Here is a 15684-nt window from a genome sequence, read left to right on the forward strand (position 1 = left end):
AATTTTGGTTTCATCTGACCAGAGCACCTTCTTCCACATGTTTGGTGTGTCTCCCAGGTGGCTTGTGGCAAACTTTAAACGACACTTTTTATGGATATCTTTAAGAAATGGTTTTCTTCTTGCCACTCTTCCATAAAGGCCAGATTTGTGCAATATACGACTGATTGTTGTCCTATGGACAGAGTCTCCCACCTCAGCTGTAGATCTCTGCAGTTCATCCAGAGTGATCATGGGCCTCTTGGCTGCATCTCTGATCAGTCTTCTCCTTGTATGAGCTGAAAGTTTAGAGGGACGGCCAGGTCTTGGTAGATTAGCAGTGGTCTGATACTCCTTCCATTTCAATATTATCGCTTGCACAGTGCTCCTTGGGATGTTTAAAGCGTGGGAAATCTTTTTGTATCCAAATCCGGCTTTAAACTTCTTCACAACAGTATCTCGGACCTGCCTGGTGTGTTCCTTGTTCTTCATGATGCTCTCTGCGCTTTTAACGGACCTCTGAGACTATCACAGTGCAGGTGCATTTATACAGAGACTTGATTACACACAGGTGGATTGTATTTATCATCATTAGTCATTTAGGTCAACATTGGATCATTCAGATATCCTCACTGAACTTCTGGAGAGAGTTTGCTGCACTGAAAGTAAAGGGGCTGAATAATTTTGCACGCCCAATTTTTCAGTTTTTGACTTGTTAAAAAAGTTTGAAATATCCAATAAATGTCGTTCCACTTCATGATATTGTCCCACTTGTTGTTGATTCTTCACAAAAAAATACAGTTTTATATCTTTATGTTTAAAGCCTGAAATGTGGCAAAAGGTCGCAAAGTTCAAGGGGGCCGAATACTTTCGCAAGGCACTGTATTTACTTTGGAGTTCAGATGTTGCCTTTTCATTCTCAATGGGTTGTTTTGTGAAATTAAAAAGCACATTTGCATTATATTCAGGCAGTCCATTTCACTGCCAGAGAGGAATTGAAAGATATAGTCTGTGTATATATTGTTCTAATCAATATTCTAAGAAAAAAAATGTTAAACTTCATTTACAAATCACTTGCATGTCCGGAAAGATCCCGTTTATTTTCATCTTCTTGTAATGCGGCTGGAAAATAATGACAAGTATCATCATTTGTTTCTGGGAGAATGTCCTGTTTTGATAAATGCGTTTGAAGCGCTCAACAGTCCTTTTCCTGTTTTTAATAGGATCTTGACTGAAAACGGTGTTCTTGTGCATATTTAACCATGCAAGCTTTTTAACTCTTGCGCATATTCAGCAGGGAGCTCTTTGAATGAATTGTGCTTCAAAGGCTCCAAACTCTCCCAGTGGAAGCCTGCTGCTGCTGCCTCTACTGTTCTTTACACAGTACCATTGTGTAAATGTGAATATATTCTATTGTGGTCCCATTGAGTCTCTCTTAGAGCTCTGTGAAAAACCCACAAAGTATGTTCCCTTAGATGACTGAGATAACGGGTAGACTTTCAATGGGTTTTGAGGTATAAAACATTCCAGTGACTTTCATTACCTTGCAGAACTACCGATATCCTGTTTCTTCACGCTGTGCCAGTGCTGTGATAAAATAAATGAGGCATCGTGCATAGTGGTCGTCTGGGAGACAATCAAACGCAGGCTTCCTTGGCTCCGCCGGTAAAAAGGTAGTTTGAGCTTCTGGCCTACTTTGTCCTGCCCTGATTTATAAAGGAGAAGCCAGTACCTGCACTGCGGAACAACATGCATTCTGAGCTACAGTTTCTGGAGGGGGAGGGATTCAATTGCTATTTTTAGTGTTCACACAATACAATAGGACTGACATTTGTTAATGGACAAGCTACTGGGCAGTGGCTACTTCTAAAAACGGAGGTGGAGGGACTCTGGACATCATTGAAGATGGTCATTCTTACTAGGGCAGGCTTTTCTAAACCATTAGTCTTGCTACTTAAATGGTTTAAGTTCATGTTTGACAATATGCTTACTTGAATTGGTGTTGTCCTGACCATCAAAGGTGTATTTTTGTTGTATAGCTTAACTAAACAGGATTTGGGTTGAAGCTTTCCAAGTTGCAGCCTCTTCATTTTTAGAGGAAAAACAACAATCTGTAACAAAATGGATTGCTCAGAAGGCCAACTCCACTCTGGCACATCTTCTGTTGTATTTTCTCATGTGCACAATTTGATTTCTAAGCATGTTTTTCCATGGTGCTGAAAGCAGCCCTGTCAAATATACTCCTGCTTCTGGGTTCTCACAGCCTTCGATGCAAGGGAATATTGAGGCAAAGAAAATCCGGGATTGATCAGGATATGTCAACTCCCTTAAACCAGCCACGTTGTGAGTCTGTTCCCTGCCACTGCTGAATCCACCGATCCCCGAAACAACAAGAGAGGAAACGTTGCGGGCACAATCTGCCATATCTGCTAGTGTCAACATCCTGTCCCCACTTATTTAAACTGTCTGGTCCACTGAGGTTTAGATGATTCTCTTTCCCCCTCTGTGTAATGGCTGCTGAAGGCAACACTCTCCCCAGAAAATAAGGAAATAATATAATTAAGGTACCAAAGATAGTTACTGTCAGTTTATGAAGGCTAATCTATTGAAGATAGTCTAACTAAAAATCCTTTCATCTCTAGGAACCGCGTAGCATAGCTCCAGACCAGCCATGGTCTAGGCCTTTTTAATCCTTGTCTTTACACAAAGGACTGATGTTCTACCATTAAATCATATCAAGCTTTATTTATACAGCACATTTCAGACATGGAATGCATGGAAAAAACGATGAAAAAATTTAGTACACAACAAACATATGAGGATAAAAAACAAAAGAATAACAATAAAACTGAATGACTAAAAAGCTCCCTAAGGAAGGATATCATGTTGTCTACAGACAACAGGAGTGACTATATCCCAGTTAAACGGAGAGGAAGAGAGAGGAACGAGTGTAATCCTTACAGGTTTTCATCATCCCAAGGTCAATCTCAATCATCCAGAGCGAGAAGACTTCACTTTTTAGAAGAGGGGCAGGGGGCCAATTCTCACACAAAGCAGTAGAGCATTAGCCATGAAACAACATCATGAACATCAACAACATCCCTCTTGTACTTTAGACTTCTTTGATAATGCATTCAGTTCAGCTCATATTCTCGGATGTAGAACTGCACTGTGGAGTACACACATTTTAAATGGAAAAGCCAGGACACACACAGGAACTAGATCACACAGAACTTGTAATCAATTGAATTTAGAAGTATGTTTACCAGTGAGAACCAATTTCTTGTATACACTGAATGTTCGTCCTTCAGTGTATGCAACCATTCAATGTATCGAAATAATTGGTTCTCGATTTCGGAGGTTGATATACAGTACCAGTCAAAGTTTCGACACACCTACTCATGCCAGCGGTTTTCTTTCTTTGTACTATTTTCTACATTGTTGAATAATAGTGAAGTCATCAAAATGATAAAATAACACATATGTAGTAACCAAAAAAATGTTAAACAAATCAAAACATATCATAACAGATTCTTCAAAGTAGCCACCATTTGCCTTGACAGCTATACACACTCTTGGCATTCTCTCAACCAGCTTCATGAGGTAGCCAACTGGAATGCATTTCAATTAACAGGTGTGCCTTGTTATAAGTTACATTTGTGGAATTTCTTTCCTTGATTCGTTTGAGCTAAATCAGTTGTTATGATACGGTAGGGGTGGTATACAGAAGATGACCCTATTTGGTCCATATTATGGCAAGAACAGCTCAAATAAGCAAAGAGAAATTACAGTCCATCATTACTTTCAGACATGAAGGTCAGTCAATACGAACGTTTCAAGAAGTTTGAAAATGTCGTCAACTGCTGTCGCAAAGGGCACTATGATGAAGCTGGCTCTCATGAGGACCACCACAGGAAAGGAAGACCCTGAGTTACCTCTCCTGCAGAGAATAAGTTCATTAGAGTTAAATGCACCTCAGATTGCAGCCCAAATAAATGTTTCACAGAGTAACTGACACATCTCAACATCAACTCTTCAGAGGAGACTGTGTGAATCAGGCCTTCATGGTTGAATTGCTGCAAAGAAACCACTACTAAAGGACACCAATAAGAAAAAGAGACTTGCTTGGGCCAAGAAACGTGAGCAATGGACATTAGACCGGTGGAAATCTGTCCTTTGGTCTGATGAGTCAAAATGTGAGTTTATTAGTTCCAACCGCCGTGTCTTTGTGAGACGCAGAGTAGGTGAACGGATGATCTCCGCATGTGTGGTTCCCACCAAAAAGGTTTGGGAACCGCTGCTTTAAATGACCAGCCATTCACACTTTCTTTCACATGCATAATCACTTTATCAATTCTATTTGTTATTTTGGAAAGAATGTAAGTGTTTTTTTTCAGATGAATGTGTTCGTTGTTGTTATCGTTTTTCAGGATGTGCTATGTGTTTACTAGTATATTTATACAAAGCAATTCAAGTACGAGGGTTACCTAAATACTGCGATAAAAATGGTTAAAACATTCATACGAATTTGTTACAATGATCTCTGGAATGTTGTTACAAACAGAATAAACCATTAGTTTTCTAGGGTAGGATGGAGTATCAGTCTTGCAGATTACATCACCTTGTGGTTTAGGTATCCATCAATTTAGAAACCCCCCAAACTCAGCCATGTCCATGTCAGCCTGCATCCCAGGAGTTAATCTTAGTTCAGAGCAGAAGATTCCTCTTTCTGTAAGTGGTGGTTGTGTTATTCTATGTTGTCCTGAGGTCCGCAATAACAAGAGAACCAACAAACCAACACCTCCCTCTTCACCTGATTCTCCTGTTCTCTGAGAGGCCTGATTGAGTGGCTGACGTGCTCGCTTCCATCCCGACACACCAGGCAGATGAGCTTGCAGAACAGGCTCAGTTCCTGGTGTTGGTCTGGGCACCAATTAACTTTGGCCCTTTCCTGTCTCGCCTCTTCTCTCAGCTGCTCTGCCAAGTTCTTCAGATTTTTGTTGATCTGAAAGCTTCTGCCCCTGATCTTAGCGTTGCACTCCGGGCAGGATCGGTTGGAGGCATGTCATGCAGAAGGTGGGGTGGTTGCTGAGAGAGACAGGTTTGGTGTAGATTTCTGTACAGACAGGTATTTCATAGCAGAAATGAGAAAGTTAAGACAAGTATGTCTCTAAAGCACAGCTGCAAGTTAACCTTTGGTCTCAGCCTCAAGTGATTGGTGTTTCTGTCTTAAAGGGCAGGATGTTCCCTTACACATACAGGACAATACTTTTCCCACAGTCACTCTGGTCTTATCCTTAATCCAACACATTTATGATGTTTATTACCGTTAGGCCAAGCCAGACATTGCACCATGTTATTGTATTAAATGGTTCCTCTATCATATTGAAGCACATGTATCAATATGTGGATTGAATAACTAAAGAAAGATGCACACCCATATAATAATGTATGGATCAATTCTTGAACAGCTGATGCAAGGCATTATCCATATTATAATTAACAAATAGAATACAATTATACCATGACTACTTGAAATGTCATGTTTTGAGCATGTGAATGTAGAAAGTCAAAGCTGAACCTCTTAAAAGTAGAAGGTCTTCACAGAAAGCTTTGCCTGATAAAGCGGTCTCTCGTCACTCGTGGAAATGACCTAAGGCCTCTAAGGGAACCTCAAAGAATGTGATTGGGATTGTTTTGGGCAGGTAAAACATTTTCCTTACAAAGCCCCCAAAGGATGTTTACAGATACTGTGAATTTTTAAAAGGTGAAACCAGAATATTTCAGACTTCAATTGTGAGTCGAACCACTTTGAATAGTCTGTTTCAAGCCACAGAAGAATCCATAAAAACATCCTCTTTGTGCGACTACCCAGAGAACTTCCATGCGTTTATCCATTTTGGTATGACATTTCATGTCACTATGACATTCAAAGGCATGAGAGTTACAGTTCTTTATTTTTCTCTCTTTCAGTGTGGGCATCTGTGCAATCAACTTTTCAGCAAAGATGCTCAGAACGTTTGTCATTTGGTTTGAAAGTATAGATTTTCTTCCCATTTTTAAAGCTCTGATCAGTGCTGGCCTTGGTAATAGGAGGGTGACATGCAGGACACTGCCATCTCTCATCCTTTTACCTTTTTCATTCTTGCAACAATTTGCCTCAGGGTCAGCCCCTATTCTCCTAGCACATCACTCTCCCACGTTACAATCTGGGAATGACGTGAGGTAGGTAGTCTAGTGGTTAGTGTTGGGCCAGTAACTGAAAGGTTGCTGGTTCGAATCCCTGAGCTGTCAAGGCTCTGCCGATTTGCCCCTGAGCAAGGCACTTAACCCTAATTGCTCCTGTAAGTTTCTCTGGTTAAGAGCGTCTGCTAAATGACTCAAATGTAAAAAAAAAAAATGTAAAGGACCTAAACTCTGTTATGATGCTGCATATTGCACTCCCCGTCACCCACAGAACTTGCTGTGTGAAAAGTTGAACACTCATATCAAATTGTCTTTTGTTGAAGCTGGGATAAGAGGAGTTTTTTTTTGTTTTGTGGAAAATAAACTTTTAGTTTGTGTTTTTCTTGTTCATTCCGAGATATGCAACATTTACAATTTGTGGATTACTCCCAGCAGCATGGCATTAATAAATCAATCGGAATAGGGCACGGCAACATATGTATTTGGTAAGCTACAAATGAGCACACTGGCAGTACCGCATCGTAAATCACAATGGCTGCCTCATTGCAGGAGAGGGGAAGGATACTTTGTATATCTCCCCTGTTATGTTTGGACCCCAGGAAGAGTAGCTGCTAATTGGCAACTAATAAGCTAATGGGGATACTAATAAAATACTTTTGCTCTGCCTCCTTATAGACTCAACAGAACAAATAACCCAATCTGGGATGATAAGGACATTATCATCGATCTTCATCTCTGATAGACTTCAATGTTTGTCTCCTTGCTTTCCAACAGACTGCACCTGCAACTTGTGATGTCTGGCAGATTGACACTTTCCTGCTGGTGCTAAACACCCCGCTTGAAGAGGCCCTAGGGTTGTTTAATCAGAAATACAAATTGCCCGGCAGTCAGGACACCTCACAGAGCTGTGGCAGCAAGCAGGTCCTAGACTCACTGATTAAACAACAATCAAAGTCGAGCAAGCGTTTTGGGGGGTTGAGGCCTCAGCGCTAGCATTTGCCCCTTTTTCCACGCAGTGCCAATGATTATTACTTAAAGCCCTACTGTCTTCACATTTGCAGTTTATACTGTTTCTGTGGTTCAGTATTGTTTCTTGAATGAATAAATATGCCTAGACATTTTCGTGAAATGTGGCTTGTTCAAATACTAGGGTGTACTGATGCAGTGCTACTAGCTTCCTGGTGAGTTCGGAAGAGCCCGACAATGGGTTTACAAAATCTTAAATTACTTTCTATTGAAGACCCAAAGACAGAATTTCCCACCTTTCCCCCATAGTTTGAAGCTGGCTTTGGAAAAAAAGAAGCCATGTCAATTAATTATAATCCACAAAATAATTCACATTTCCTGTTGCTGCAGGATTATTATCCTGCTGTAGCAAACTGGCTCAAATTAATATATAGATTTTTGATTTTATTAGGATCCCCATTAGACAACACCAATGGCGACAGCCAGTCTTAGTAGAGAGTGAATTATTTCAGGTTTATTTATTTCATCACATTCCCAGTGGGTCAGAAGTTTACATACAAATTGTTTCATTTGGATCAAACGTTTCGCGTAGCCTTCTACAAGCTTCCCACAATAAGTTTGGTGAATTTTGGCCCATTCCTTCTGACAGAGCTGGTGTAACTGAGTCAGGTTGTAGGCCTCCTTGCTCGCCCAAGATTTTTCAGTTCTACCCACAAATTTTCTATAGGATTGAGGTCAGGGCTTTGTGATGGCCACTCCAATACCTTGACGTTGTTGTCCTTAAGCCATTTTGCCACAACTTTGGAAGTATGCTTCTAGTCATTGTCCATTTGGAAGACCCATTTGCGACCAAGCTATAACTTCCTGACTGATGTCTTGAGATGTTGTTTCAATATATCCACATAATTTCCCTACCTCATGATGCCATCTAGTTTGTGAAGTGCACCACCCCCACAACATGATGCTGCCACCCCCGTGCTTCACGGTTGGGATGGTGTTCTTCGGCTTGCAAGCCTCCCCCTTTTTCCTCCAAACATAATGATGATCATTATGGCCAAACAGTTCTATTTTTGTTTCATCGGACCAGAGGACATTTCTCCAAAAAGTACGATCTTTGTCCCCATGTGCAGTTGCAAACCGTAGTCTGGCTTTTTTATGGTCGTTTTGGAGCAGTGGCTTCTTCCTTGCTGAGCGGCCTTTCAGCTTATGTCGATATAGGACTCGTTTTACTGTGGATATAGATACTTTTGTACCTGTTTCCTCCAGCATCCTCACAAGGTCCTTTGCTGCTGTTTTGGGATTGATGTGCACTTTTCGCACCAAAGAACGCATCTCCTTCCTGAGCAGTATGACGGCTGCGTGGTCCCATGGTGTTTATACTTGCGTACTGTTGTTTGTACAGATGAATGTGGTAGCTTCAGGCCTTTGGAAATTGCTCCCAAGGATGAACCAGACTTGTGGAGGTCTACAATTTTATTTCTGAAGACTTGGCTGATTTCTTTTGATTTTCCCATTATATCAAGCAAAGAGGCAGTGAGTTTGAAGGTAGGCCTTGAAATACATCCACAGGTACACCTCCAATTGACTCAAATGATGTCACTTAGCCTATCAGAAGATTCTAAAGCCATGACATAATTTTCTGGAATTTTCCAAGCTGTTTATCTTAGTATATGTAAACTTCTGACCCAATGGACTTGTGATACAGTAAATTATAAGTGAAATAATCTGTCTGTAAACAATTGTTGGGAAAATTACTTGTGTCATGCACAAAGTGGATGTCCTAACCGACTTGACAAAACTATAGTTTGTTAACAATACATTTTCTGGGGTGGTTGAAAAACAAGTTTTGGTGACTCCAACCTAAGTGTATGTAAACGCGCTGACAGAGACTTCAATTTATATATGTGTGTGTGTGTATATATATATATATATATATATATATATATATATATATATATATATATATATATATATATATATATATATATATATATATATAATATTTATTTATCTGAGAGTAGAAAATAACATGGCTATATACAGGGAGTACCAATACTTGTTGATGTGCAGGGGTACGAGGTAATTGAGTTAGCTATGTACTGTACATATATGTAAGGGTGAAGTGACTAGGCAACAGGATATATAATAGACAGTAGTTGCAGTGTGTGTGTGGGCATATGAAGTGTTTGTGTTGGAGTGTCAGTGCAAGTATGTGTGTGTGCATAGTCTGCAAAAAAGGATCAATACTCAGTGTAGCCATTAGATTAGCTATTTAGCAGTCCTGTTTAGAAGTCTTATGGCTTGAGGATAGAAGCTTTTTAGGGTCCAGTTGGTTCCAGACTTGGTGCATTGGTACCTCTCGCTTGCCGTGCGGTAGCAAATTCCTTGAATTTGTTCTGAACCTGGAGACTTTGAAAAGACCCCTGGTGGCATTTCTGGTGGTGTAAGTGTGTGTCTGTCAATGCTGTGTGTAAGTCGACTATGCAAACAATTTGGAATGCAGTCAGTCGATGCAGTCAGTCTTTCCTCTTAGCGAAGAGAGACTGACATGCATAGTATTGATATTAGCTCTCTGATTACAATGAAAAACAATAATTGCTGCTCTGTTCTGGGCCAACTTCAGCATAACTAGGTCCTTCTTTGCAGCACTTGACCAAATGACTGGACAATAATCCAGATAAAACTAGAGCCTGCAGGACTTGCTTTGTGGAGTATGGTATCAGAAAAGCAGATCATCTTTCACAGACAGACCACTCACCTTCTTTATAACTGTTGAACCTGTATATTTTGACCATGACTGTTTACAATCTAAGGTAGGGGTGTCAATCTCATTCCATGAATGGCCTAGTCTACAGGTTTTAGTTTGTTCCTGTAATTTAAGCTCTAGACAACCAGGTGTGGGGAGTTCCTAACTTATTAGTGACCTTAAGTCATCAATCAAGTACAAGGGAAGAGCAAAAACCAGACACTCAGCCCTCCGTGGAATGAGTTTGACACCTGTGATCTAAGGTAAAACCAAGTAATTGAGTCTCCTAAAATTGCTCAACAACTATACCATTCATTACCAGATTCAGATGAAGTCTACAACTTAGGGAATGATTTGTACCAAATACCATGCTCTTAGTTTTAAGAGATGTTCAGGACCAGTTTATTACTGGCCACTCATTCAAACATTGACTGCAACTCTTTGTTTAGGTTTGCGGTGACTTCACTAGCTGTGGTTGCTGACGCATACATGGACACGCAAGCTTTGTTTAATGCCAGTGACAGGTCATTGGTAAAAAAATATAAAAGAGAAGAGGGCCAAGAGAGCTGCCCTGCGGTACACCACACTTTACATTTTTGACATTAGAGAATCTTCCATTAAAGAAAACCCTCTGAGTTCTATTAGATAGAGAGCTCTGAATCCACGATATGGCAGAGGTTAAACAGCCATAACACAAGTTTTCTCAACAACAGGTTATGATCAATAATATCAAAGGCTGCACTGAAATCTGAGAGTACAGCTCACACAATCTTATATTCAATGTCTTTCAACCAATCATCAGTCATTTGTGTCAGTGCAGTAAATGTTGAGTGCCCTTATCTATAAGCATGCTGAAAGTTAGTTAATTTGTTTACAGAGAAACAGCGTTGTATTTGGTCTGAGGTGACCCTATTACCACCACACCAAAAGTCATGAGTCAGCTATTCCAGTGCATACTGCTGACATGTATTTTTTTCCCCTGCCCGTGTTCCTGCCCGTTTCATAATGGACAATCTAAATACAAAATAATTTGTAAAGACTAGATTAAATTGAGAATAGTCTGATGAGTGAAGATAAGATCACTTGATGAGAGAACACCATGTGCAGCCTGAGGCAAGGAACGGAGCACAGCTTTTATTGCGACTTTTTGAAATCATCAGTAGCCTATAGTTGCAGCCCCTAAGACATTCTAAGTAGCCAAATAACTCTAAATCTAGCATATAGGACCTGTTTCAAATAATCACTTTTACGCTCAGCATAGCCACTTCATATGTGCACCCGCTCCGCAATGGGAAAAATATCCTTAATTTTTTTCCAGCTAAGTTCAATTATATTCTTCTTACTATACAATCATATAATATAAAGTAATGGCATGTCATTAAGCATACAGTCTCTTGTCTGCTAAATGAACTAGCCTACAGCCTATGGCATGGCACACAGCCAGGTAACATACAGTAGGCCAACTCATATTCTGTTCTTCTGAATTACATTTTCTTCATTTCATAATGTTTCTTATAATAACTCAAATAAATAATGGATTTATTGTGATGGTGTATATTAAATTTACTTTTTAAAATGTAGATGTTCCAAAGGTGCACATCAGTGACTTGTATGCGTTGATGCCTGGAGATGCTAAACGTGTTTGTTCATTATCGGTCAATTACCTTGAGAAATAAGCAAGATGGCGCTGACAGAGTTGGTTGTCTCGCTTCGAGTCCTTAGGAAACTGTGCAGTATTTTTTTTTTTTATGTATTATTTCTTACATTGTTAGCCCAGAAAATCTTAAGTGCTATTACATACAGCCGGGAATAATTATTGAATATAAGCACAACTTCAACTTACCAACATTACGACCAGGAATACGACTTTCCCGAAGCGGATCCTTTGTCCAGACCACCACCCAGGACATTGGATCTAATCCCAGAGGCCAACCCAAAACAAAGTCGCCTCCTGGTCAGACTATCGAAGGCGTGGAAACGGTGGGTGGTGTGCGAGTATAATACTCGCCAATGTCCAGTCTCTAGACAACAAGGTAGATGAAATTAGGGCATGGGTTGCCTTCCAGAGAGACATCAGAGATTGTAACATTCTTTGTTTCACGGAAACATGGCTCTCTTGGGATATGCTGTCGGATAAGCCACCGGGTTTCTAGATGTGTTGCGCCGACAGAAAGAAACATCTCTCTGGGAAGAAGGGCTGGGGTGTATGTTTCATGATTAACGACTCATAGTGTAACAATAACAACATACAGAAACTCAAGTCCTTTTGTTCACCTGACCTAGCATTCCTTACACTCAAATGCTGACCGCATTATCTCTCAAGAGAATTCTCTTCGATAATAGTCACAGCCGTGTATATCCCCCGCCCAAGCAGATACCACGAAGGCCCTCAAGGAACTTCACTGGACTTTATGCAAACTGGAAACCATATATCCTGAGGCTGCATTTATTGTAGCTGGGGATTTTTACCTGTTGCGACTCTAGGGGCAGTATTTTCATTTTTGGATAAAAAAACGTTCCCGTTTTAACCTCTTACTTCTACCCCCTCCTTTTTCGAAAATTCTGTTAAAAATCGCGCAACTTTTCAGCGTCCTGCTACTCATGCCAGGAATATAGTATATGCATATGATTAGTATGTGTGGATAGAAAACACTTTGAAGTTTATAAAACTGGTTAAATCACGGCTGTGACTATAACAGATCGTGTGTTTCATTGAAAAACGCAAGAAAAACTGCTCTCTGAAAGCTAAAAATAATTTCCATAAGTCACTTCCACGAGTTGTAAACAAGATATTTTGTCACGAAAAGATGCTCGACTATGCATATAATTGACAGCTTTGGATAGAAAACACTCTGACGTTTCCAAAACTGCAAAGATATTGTCTGTGAGTGCAACAGAACTGATGTTACAGGCGCAACCCAGATAAAAATCCAATCAGGAAGTGACGCATTTTTCTGAAACCGGCTCATGCCAATGACTCCTTATATGGCTGTGAATGAGCTACGAATGAGCTTACGTTTTCTACGTATTCCCCAAGGTGTTTACAGCATTGTGACGTCTTTTTACACATTTATGTTGAAGAATAGCCGTAAGGGACCACATTTAGCAAGTGGTCACATGATGGCTCCTGCAGAAAATCTTGCGTAAAGTACACAAGTAGCCATTTTTCCAATCGCTTCTTATGAGAAACCAATTGTCCCGACGGTTATTTTATCGAATAGATATGTGAAAAACACCTTGAGGATTGATTCTAAACAACCTTTGCCATGTTTCTGTCGATATTATGGAGCTAATTTGGAAAAAAGTTTGCCGTTGTAGTGACTGCATTTTCCGGTCGATTTTTCAGCCAAACGTGAAGAACAAACGGAGCTATTTCACCTACAAAAATAAATCTTTTTGGAAAAAAGGAACATTTGCTATCTAACTGCGAGTCTCCTGAGTGAAAACATCCAAAGTTCTTCAAAGGTAAATGATTTAATTTGATTGCTTTTCTTATTTTCGTGAAAATGTTGCCTGCTGGTAGCAGGGCATAATGCTATGCTAGGCTATCGATAAACTTACACAAATGCTTGTCTAGTGTTGGCTGTAAAGCATATTTTGAAAATCTGAGATGACAGTGTGATTAACAAAAGGCTAAGCTGTGTCTCAATATATTTAATTTGTGATTTTCATGAATAGGAATATTTTATAGGGATATTTATGTCCGCTGCGTTATGCTAATTAGTTTCAGGCGTTGATTACTTTCCCGGATCCGGGAAGGGTAGTATCAAGAAGTTAACAAAGCTAATCTGAGAACGAAGCTACCGAAATTCTATCAGCATATTGATTGTAGCACCCGTACGGGCAATACACTGGACCACTGCTACTCTAACTTCCGTGATGCATTTAAGGCCCTCCCCAACCCTCCCTTCGGGAAAATTTGGCCACAACTCCATCTTGCTCCTACCGTCCTATAGGCAGAAACTCAACAGTTGTACCCGTGAGAAGAACCATTCAACGCTGGTCTGACTAATCAGAATCCACTCTTCAAGATCGTTTTGATCACGCGCACAGGGAAATGTTCCGGACAGCCTCAGAGAATAACATTGATTTATTCGGTGAGTGAGTTTATAAGGAAGTGCATTGGAGATGTTGTACCCACTGTGACTATTAAAACCTACCCTAACCGGAAACCGTGGATAGATGGCCGCATTTGCACAAAACTGAAAGCGCGAACCACCGCATTTAACCATGGAAAGATGACTGGGAATATGGCAGAATATAAACAGTGTAGTTATTCCCTCCAAGGCAATCAAACAAGCGAAATGTCGGTATAGGGACAAAGCCAATTCAATGGCTCAGACACGAAACGTATGTGGCAGATTCTACAGGCAATTACAGACTACAAAAAGAAAACCAGCTATGTCACACCCGACGTCTTGCTTCCAGACAAACTAAACACATTCTTTGCACGCTTTGCTGTCCTCACATGCTTCAAGATGGCCACCATTGTTCCTGTACCCAAGAAGGTAAACATAACTGAACTAAATGACTATCGCCCCGTAGCACGCACTTCTGTCATCATGAAGTGCTTTGAGAGACTAGTCAAGGAGCATATCACCTTCAGTTTGCATACCACCCCAACAGGTCCACAGACGATGCAATCGCCATCACACTGCACACTGCTCTATCCCATCTGGACAAGAGGATTACCTATGCAAGAATGCTGTTCATTGACTACAGCTCAGAATTCAACACGTTAATACCCTCCAAGCTCATCATTAAGCTTGAAGCCCTGGGTCTCAACCCCGCCCTGTGCAATTGGGTCCTGAACATTCTGACGTTACTTGGCGTACACATCACTGATAAACTGAAATGGTCCACCTACACAGACAGTGTGGTGAAGAAGGCGCAACAGCTCCACTTCAACCTCAGGAGGCTGAAGAAATATTTATTGTCACCTAAAATCCTCACAAACTTTTACAGATGCAAAATTGAGAGCATCCTGTCAGGCTGTATCACCGCCTGGTACGGCAACTTCACTGCCCTCAATCGCAAGGTTCTCCAGATGGTGGTGCGTTCTGCACAACGTATCACCTGGGGCAAACTACCTGCCCTCCAGGACACCCACAGCACCCGAGGTCACAGGAAGGCCAAAAAGATCATCAAGAACAACAACCACCTGAGCCACTGCCTGTACACCCTGCTAACATCCAGAAGGCGTAGTCAGTACAAGTATAGCTTCTATCTCAAAGCCATCGCACTGTTAAACTGCCATCTCTAACACAGAGAGGCTGCTGCCTACATACAGACTCAAATCATTTACGAATTTAATACATGGATCGCTAGTCACTTTTTAAATAATGCCACTTTTAATAATGTTTACGTACCTTACATTACTCATCTCATATGTCTATATACTGTATTTTATACCATCTATTGCGCCTTGCCTATGCCGCTCCTTCATCGCTCATCCATATATTTATATATACATATTCTTATTCCATCCCTTTAGATTTGTGTGTATTTTGTAGTTGTTGTGGAATTGTTAGATTACTTGTTTGATATTACTGCACTGTCGGAACTAGAAGCACAAGCGTTTCGCTACCCTCGTACTAACATTTGCATGTGACCAATGAGATTTGATTTGAGACCGGCAGTCTTTTGCATGACAATAACCGCCTGACAAAATGTCATGACCACCAAAAGCCCTAATTTGGTCCAACACATTTTTTCCAATAGTTTGCTCAGAGCTGGCAGCAATTTGATAGGTCTGCTGTTTGAACCAGTGAAGGCCACTTTACCGTTCTTGGGTAGCACAATTACTTTGG

At 40.6% G+C, this 15684-nt stretch overlaps 1 protein-coding gene across 1 annotated transcript in view; it reads left to right on the top strand.

Annotated features, from left to right (window-relative positions):
- Nucleotides 1–15684, top strand: part of LOC139366377 (GPI ethanolamine phosphate transferase 2-like) — a 131669-nt gene that overhangs the window by 19617 nt on the left and 96368 nt on the right. The gene's annotated exons all lie outside the window — the stretch shown is intronic.

Source organism: Oncorhynchus clarkii, chromosome 14 (genome assembly GCF_045791955.1).
Source record: "Oncorhynchus clarkii lewisi isolate Uvic-CL-2024 chromosome 14, UVic_Ocla_1.0, whole genome shotgun sequence".
Classification (NCBI taxonomy): domain Eukaryota; kingdom Metazoa; phylum Chordata; class Actinopteri; order Salmoniformes; family Salmonidae; genus Oncorhynchus; species Oncorhynchus clarkii.